Raw genomic sequence first — 6,857 nt, forward strand, 5'->3', positions numbered from 1 at the left:
AAAAAAAAAAAAACACCTCCCTCCTCATCAATTCATGAAAATCCTCTGGGACGAGAACCAAAACATTAATTTTATACGGCCTAAATACTCAAATATTAAGTATACAGGGTGATCAATATATTATACAGGGTGATGATCTGTCTATGTTTGACTCATAGGTACGAAATTCATCAAAATAAACAGGTTTAATGTAGTAAGTGTAGTTATGGAATATACAAACTTCATTTTCTTCTATGTAATTTTATGGCCCTTTGTACACTGTTTAGTACATTATTTGTCATCTCTATGCAAAGTGGTACTATACAGGCCCAGGGTGACTTTAAATATGGTTAAATTAGGCGGATATTGAGCACATAATGTCTTTATGGTCTTGAACCCGAAGTACAAATTTATTGTTTTCATGTATCATATCTATTCCAACATAAAGAACACAACCTGTTGGAATAACCACATTTTTATCATGCTTAGCTTGTTTGTATACACCCTTTCCTGTTTAATTTCACATACTGAATTCCCTACATTTGTCGCTCAAATGCAACAGATTCGATCTTAGGTGACAATCAACTTCTGGTCATTAAATTTAATAATAAATGCTTACTTCTTTATCTTAAATATTTGAAATACCAAACTGTAATTAAAAGGAGATATTTATGAAATTCCTTTTAAATTAAGGGATCTAAAATGAGCGTTTATTGCATTTCGACAGTATTTTTTGTGGGACATGAGAGCACCTCAGACCTATCGAATTGCATTCTGAATACTGAAGCATGTCTTTCTGATATCAAATAATTTTCATTTTTGAAAATCACAATATAATACAAATTTTATGACAAATTATAAAAATTTCCGTTTTAATTTCACCTTTTTCACAAGTTTGTGACTGCCAAAATCTCCAACTCAGTACTTTTCTAATTATTGCCAGCAGAACTAATCAATATTTCTATTGTGGCTTGCAAAAACATCCATCCATGGATATATTCGCGAGTTGATTTTGACAAAATTGGTAGTCGGAATTGAAAAATAGAGCAATCAAAACCGAAATTCTGACAAAACTATGATATATAGCCCACGGTGATGTGCATTAGAAAGTTGGGGAAAAATCCTTCATTAGCAAACTATATTACTTTGAAAAGCTTAATTGTTGATTTTAAAAAAGCTAGCGTGCCAAGTTGAAGCCTATCAAAATAGAAAATCTTACACTAAATGACTGAATTTCACACCTAAGTTTAACATTAGGATTAGGAAAAAATATAGTATCAAGCATTATTGTTTTTCATGACATTTACTGACAAATGAAAATTATTGCTTTTAATTTGGCCGAGAAAATTAATTTTACATTGAAAAGGTGCAACTCAAAATTGTGCTCATTTCAACACCAAAGTCGATCGTTTGTATTGCCTCATTAAATGACTGAGTGAGCCTTGTACAACAATAGAAATCGGTTTACTAGAGTTCTGCCTGGTCAGTGTATGAAAATCAAAAACTGGAAGAGAAAAAAATTGAATTTACCCTTGGACAGAGAACTTAAAAAGCACCAGGACGCAACATTTTGCTTGCATGTTGGTAATCAAACACGACAACCAATTTATTTCACTTTGATCAGACCCTCACCCGCACCTATGAACTCAGCCGTGTTATAAAAGATATTCTCAAAATTGAGTGATTGCCCCAACCCAAAACCCTAGCGGCACAATGGCCAGAGTCGCAAAGAGAATTTAACTTAGATCGGAAATTTTGAGATGCCAGTGGGCACCGACTATCCACTTTATCGCAACGCCATGCCGCAATAAATTTTTCCATACGACAACACGTGATCAAAAACTTGCCACTTAGGTGGCCATCACCCAGAGCTTAAATTCAGGCGTTGGACCCAAAACCCTGTTTGATCATTAACACACAAAATCATGGCTGGAACATTAACAATAAATAAAGGTACTATACAAGGGTGAATACAGGTCAACTGCTCCCAGACGACGTAGCCCAAGACTCAACAGGCGTGGGACCTGAAGTTACAATGGATAAGTTGTTAATTATTAATGTTACATTTTATAATATGTGCATATATATCATTATCAATAAATCAGAGATAAATCAAAACCCCATCTTTTGTCGCTTGTACGAAGCATTCTGTCGTTTATACATGAAGACATGCTCTATTATAACTTTGATGACACCTGTACCTGCATGTAAGGCTTTGATATTGATGCACCACTGCCATCAATGAATATTTGAACTAAAATACTGTGTATCTTTGCAGATCTGTGATTTTCCTATAAAATACTAATGAAAATTTGGTATTAATAAGCACTTATTTAAAACATATGTTGAAAACATATTCACGTACTGTGCATCTTTGAAGATATAAAATATTTTTCTTGTGTAGCGTTAATCTGGAAGGTGAATTCAATTTTAATTCACATGCACACATTTTCCATTTATGATGAGCAATTAAAGCTCTCCCTTCATAACTAATTATTTTCAAGGACAATTATACTTCTAAATTTGACACATGTACTTAATTTACTGCTACACATACATGTAATTAACTTTCTTACATAGCTTCCCCTATATGCCCGCAAAGGGAGTGGCGGGTGGGAAAGAAAATTATTTAGATGTTGTCATGTCCGATTTCCAATCAACAGTGAAAAATACCAACGAAACACACCCAAGCCCGCGAAAGGCGACGATACCCATTGGTCCGGACAAGTAAACAAACACGCTGCCATAACAATTGACCTCTGACCCAGAGACCAAAACATGGGATCGATTAATATTTTCTCAGCCAGGTTAAATTGAGTTTAACTTGTTGCACATCGTTAAACTTTATTTCTTGAGTTAGTAACGTTAAAGAGGGTAATGAACATGCGAGGTCGTAAAAATGAGTCATTTCAGCTGATGAATGTGAACACCAAATTTGTAGTGGGAAAGATACATCTTTTTATCATACATGTGCTGTGCTTAGCCTGAACAAAATCGCCATGTGTAGCTGGTCGTATGTCATGAACTGGGTACAAAAAATATTACACACTGAAAAATGACATAAACGTCACCAATATGTACTGAAGTAAGCATAACTTTTATTCCTAACATTTAAAGTGTATACAAGTATACATTTTTGGAAAGCTTATACTACAAGGATGTTAGATATGGCAAAAAGAGATCCAATATTCAGGGTGGGTAGAATTCCTATAGGGTGTAACATAAACAATAATACATATTTTGTAATTTTGATATACCTGGGTCATCTTTTTCTCCCAAAATGTGCAAGTCAAAACAGATGTGGATTTTGAAAGATATGACAATGGCCCACAAAAAAATAATAAAGGGGGCGACTGGTGGTGTTCTGTGTTGAACATACAGGGTGGTCAAATTCGCCTATATTTTTTGATGCAAAAAAAATATTTTGAAGATTAACTTCTTTATTCAAGTAGCAGTCCTATATTTCATCACTTAAAATGTAAATTAGAAAGACAAATACATAGGTCATGGGTTTCTGCCCACAGTTTGGCGTGTAAAATTAATATTTTGGTTCTCGCCCCTCCCTCCTCAATTTCTGGGATTTGTCAGATTTTTTTTTTTTTTAGATTTTTCAATTTTTTAGACTTTGGAATGATTTATGAAATTTTCATACATATAAATAAGTTTATTAGAGAACAAGCATCACATCCAAGTCTTTTTGTGGTACTCTAAGGGGCTTATCCCTCAGAATCTCACATTTGAAAAAAAAAGAAAGGGCCTCATCGCTTCCTCGAGCACTGTTGGAGAAGACCGAAAACTACTGACAATGCTAATTTTACATTGAAAAAAAAAAAAAAAAAAAAAACACCTCCTCCCTCATCAATTCATGAAAATCCTCTGACGAGAACCAAAACATTAATTTTATACGGCCTATAACTCAAATATTAAGTATACAGGGTGATCAATATATTATACAGGGTGATGATCTGTCTATGTTTGACTCATTGGTACGAAATTCATCAAAATCAAACAGGTTTAATGTAGTAAGTGTAGTTATGGAATATACAAACTTCATTTTCTTCTATGTAATTTTATGGCCCTTTGTACACTGTTTAGTACATTATTTGTCATCTCTATGCAAAGTGGTACTATACAGGGTGACTTTAAATATGGTTAAATTAGGCGGATATTGAGCACATAATGTCTTTATGGTCTTGAACCCGAAGTACAAATTTATTGTTTTCATGTATCATATCTATTCCAACATAAAGAACACAACCTGTTGGAATAACCACATTTTTATCATGCTTAGCTTGTTTGTATACACCCTTTCCTGTTTAATTTCACATACCGTACTGAATTCCCTACATTTGTCGCTCAAATGCAACAGATTCGATCTTAGGTGACAAACAACTTCTGGTCATTAAATTTAATAATAAATGCTTACTTCTTTATCTTAAATATTTGAAATACCAAACTGTAATTAAAAGGAGATATTTATGAAATTCCTTTTAAATTAAGGGATCTAAAATGAGCGTTTATTGCATTTCGACAGTATTTTTTGTGGGACATGAGAGCACCTCAGACCTATCGAATTGCATTCTGAATCTGAAGCATGTCTTTCTGATATCAAATAATTTTCATTTTTGAAAATCACAATATAATACAAATTTTATGACAAATTATAAAAATTTGTTATTTTTCAAATTTTTGATATATAACAGTCCTCGAAGTAAATTATATAAATCTAATGTTATATTCTTAAAGTGTATGTAGCAGGGAGGAAAAGCCGACGGTCAATTGAAAACTTTGACCTTTCATATTGAAGATATGGATTTTTTTCCCAAAAAGACCTAATTTTTTTTGTTGTTTTGGGAAAAAATCCATATCTTCAATACGAAAGGTCAAAATTTTCAATTGATCGTCGGCTTTTCATCCCACCTACATACACTTTAAGTATAAATCATCAGATTTCTAAAGTTTACCTCAAGTACTGTTAAATATCAAAAATATCAATTTTAATGATTTGCCATAAAATGTGTATTAAATTGCTAATTTCAAAAATCAAAATTATTTGATATCAGAATGACATTCTTCAGTATTCAGAATGCAATTCGATATGTCTGATGTGCTCTGATGTCCCAAAATAAATACTGTCCAAACGCTCATATCCCAGCCCTTAAGTTAATCCAAGCTTCTTCTACCTTGTTTTGTGGGACGTGTGCGAGCGCAGAATGGCCGGACATTGCCAAAAAGTGGTCAAAATTTGTATCTACTTAACACCCAATTAACTAATTAATTAATTGCATTAATGCACATTATGTTTGCATCACAAGTTAGATCTATCATTCAGTGAAGTGCATGTGAAATCAGAGCCCCACAGGTGTTTCACTTCTCTACAAATGTAAATTTATAGGCGACTCATTTTAGCCCCGTTTGTGTGTAATGTCTATGGAATCCCCCACCGCCGACTCCCCAGTTACCTAATTAAAGACTTGTTACTATTTATAACTCTCACAATACTAGTCCAAATGGGCTGGAAATGGTTTTATTTTTTAGAGCAGACTTCTAGTCAATAAATTGATACCAAATACTTTGAACACAGTCAAGTACTTTAAGAATAAACTAGAATGAAACTTGAAAAAAAAGTTGAATTGTAATGGCTCCCCCATTTTAGCGTACCCAGTTCATGGCATACGACCAGCTGTTGAAGAACTAGTGGATTCGTCCTACTATCAGTATCATTTTTGACACAAAGAGATAGGTCTGTATGACTGATGATGCTATACATGTATACATGTACCCATCTTTTTTAGAGTGCTGAATTAAAAAGGCATGCCATTGAACATGTGCCAAAAATTGCTTCCCCCTAGTGTCATCGCCCCGATATCTTTGTTTGTTATATTGTGTTTATGCTTTGAATTTGTTTATGCGCTGTGATCTAGATGTATAAACGGCGCTTTATAAAAGAATTGTGTATGTATGTATGTATCTTCATGGCAGAAATCGCCATGGTAAGTTGAATCCACCGCCACGCATGGCCATTTTGTTCCGACCTGTTTAATAGTTTTGAGACGCATAATGGGCCGAAGGACAGTCTAAGGCTACTGACAATTGCCCAGTGATTGACCTCGCTGTGTGTGGGTCGAGCATGGTACGCCAGAGGTCATATGCTTTTAGACTGTACCCACGATTGGCCTATACACTGCACTATAGTTCGGCACATATAAAATCAAGTTTTTGAGTTCAAGACACTAGCGTCTTTCTCAAGATGCTAGCTAACGACTATCATATCTGTTGAACATATATAATTATATTCAAGTGCAAGGAACCAAATCTGGTTTCTCTAAAGACGAAATCATTTACGGGAGATATTCATCATTTTCTACCACGGTATCCAAAGATTTTCGTCTAAATATCAAATCGTGCATAGCACATTCACGTGTATCGATCCCGGGTATTGATTTTAGTATCTCTGCAGTACCAAGTAATTATTTAGCCAGGCGATGTTGGTGTGCCCCAAAAATTGCTTGCCAAAAATTACTTCCCCCTCCCCCCTTCGGCTCCCCAAAAATTCTTCCCCCCCAGGGCTCATAATTATTGCACAGCCCCTTAATATTAATGTTTAACATGAATGTACATTGTATTTTATTCTGAAATACATTGAAATACATTACATTGTCATTGTAAAACATGAAAATGTAAAAGGGGTAAGCTTACAGTACTCAGACAGTTTTAATAAACTTCAAAATGTATGTCATTATCAAACACCTACCTGCTAAGTAAAAATGTGATATCTGTATTTAATATGTCTACTTCACTGTGCAGACTTTGAACACAATATCTACGAATCGAAAGATAAGAAAAGTACAATTTTTGTGGACTTCGAACGAAACTTC

The 6,857-nt window shown here is 34.2% G+C and overlaps 1 protein-coding gene across 2 annotated transcripts in view; it reads right to left on the bottom strand.

Annotated features, from left to right (window-relative positions):
- Positions 1 to 6,856, bottom strand: part of LOC140161206 (uncharacterized) — a 31,602-nt gene extending 24,746 nt beyond the window's left edge. For both annotated transcript variants that reach the window (XM_072184658.1, XM_072184657.1), the window contains exon 1: positions 6,734 to 6,856. The gene's annotated coding sequence lies outside the window, so the exon portion shown is untranslated. The remainder of the gene's footprint in view (positions 1 to 6,733) is intronic.
- Between the last annotated feature and the right edge of the window lies 1 nt (position 6,857).

The sequence above is a fragment of the Amphiura filiformis genome, chromosome 9 (genome assembly GCF_039555335.1).
Source record: "Amphiura filiformis chromosome 9, Afil_fr2py, whole genome shotgun sequence".
In the NCBI taxonomy this organism is placed as follows: domain Eukaryota; kingdom Metazoa; phylum Echinodermata; class Ophiuroidea; order Amphilepidida; family Amphiuridae; genus Amphiura; species Amphiura filiformis.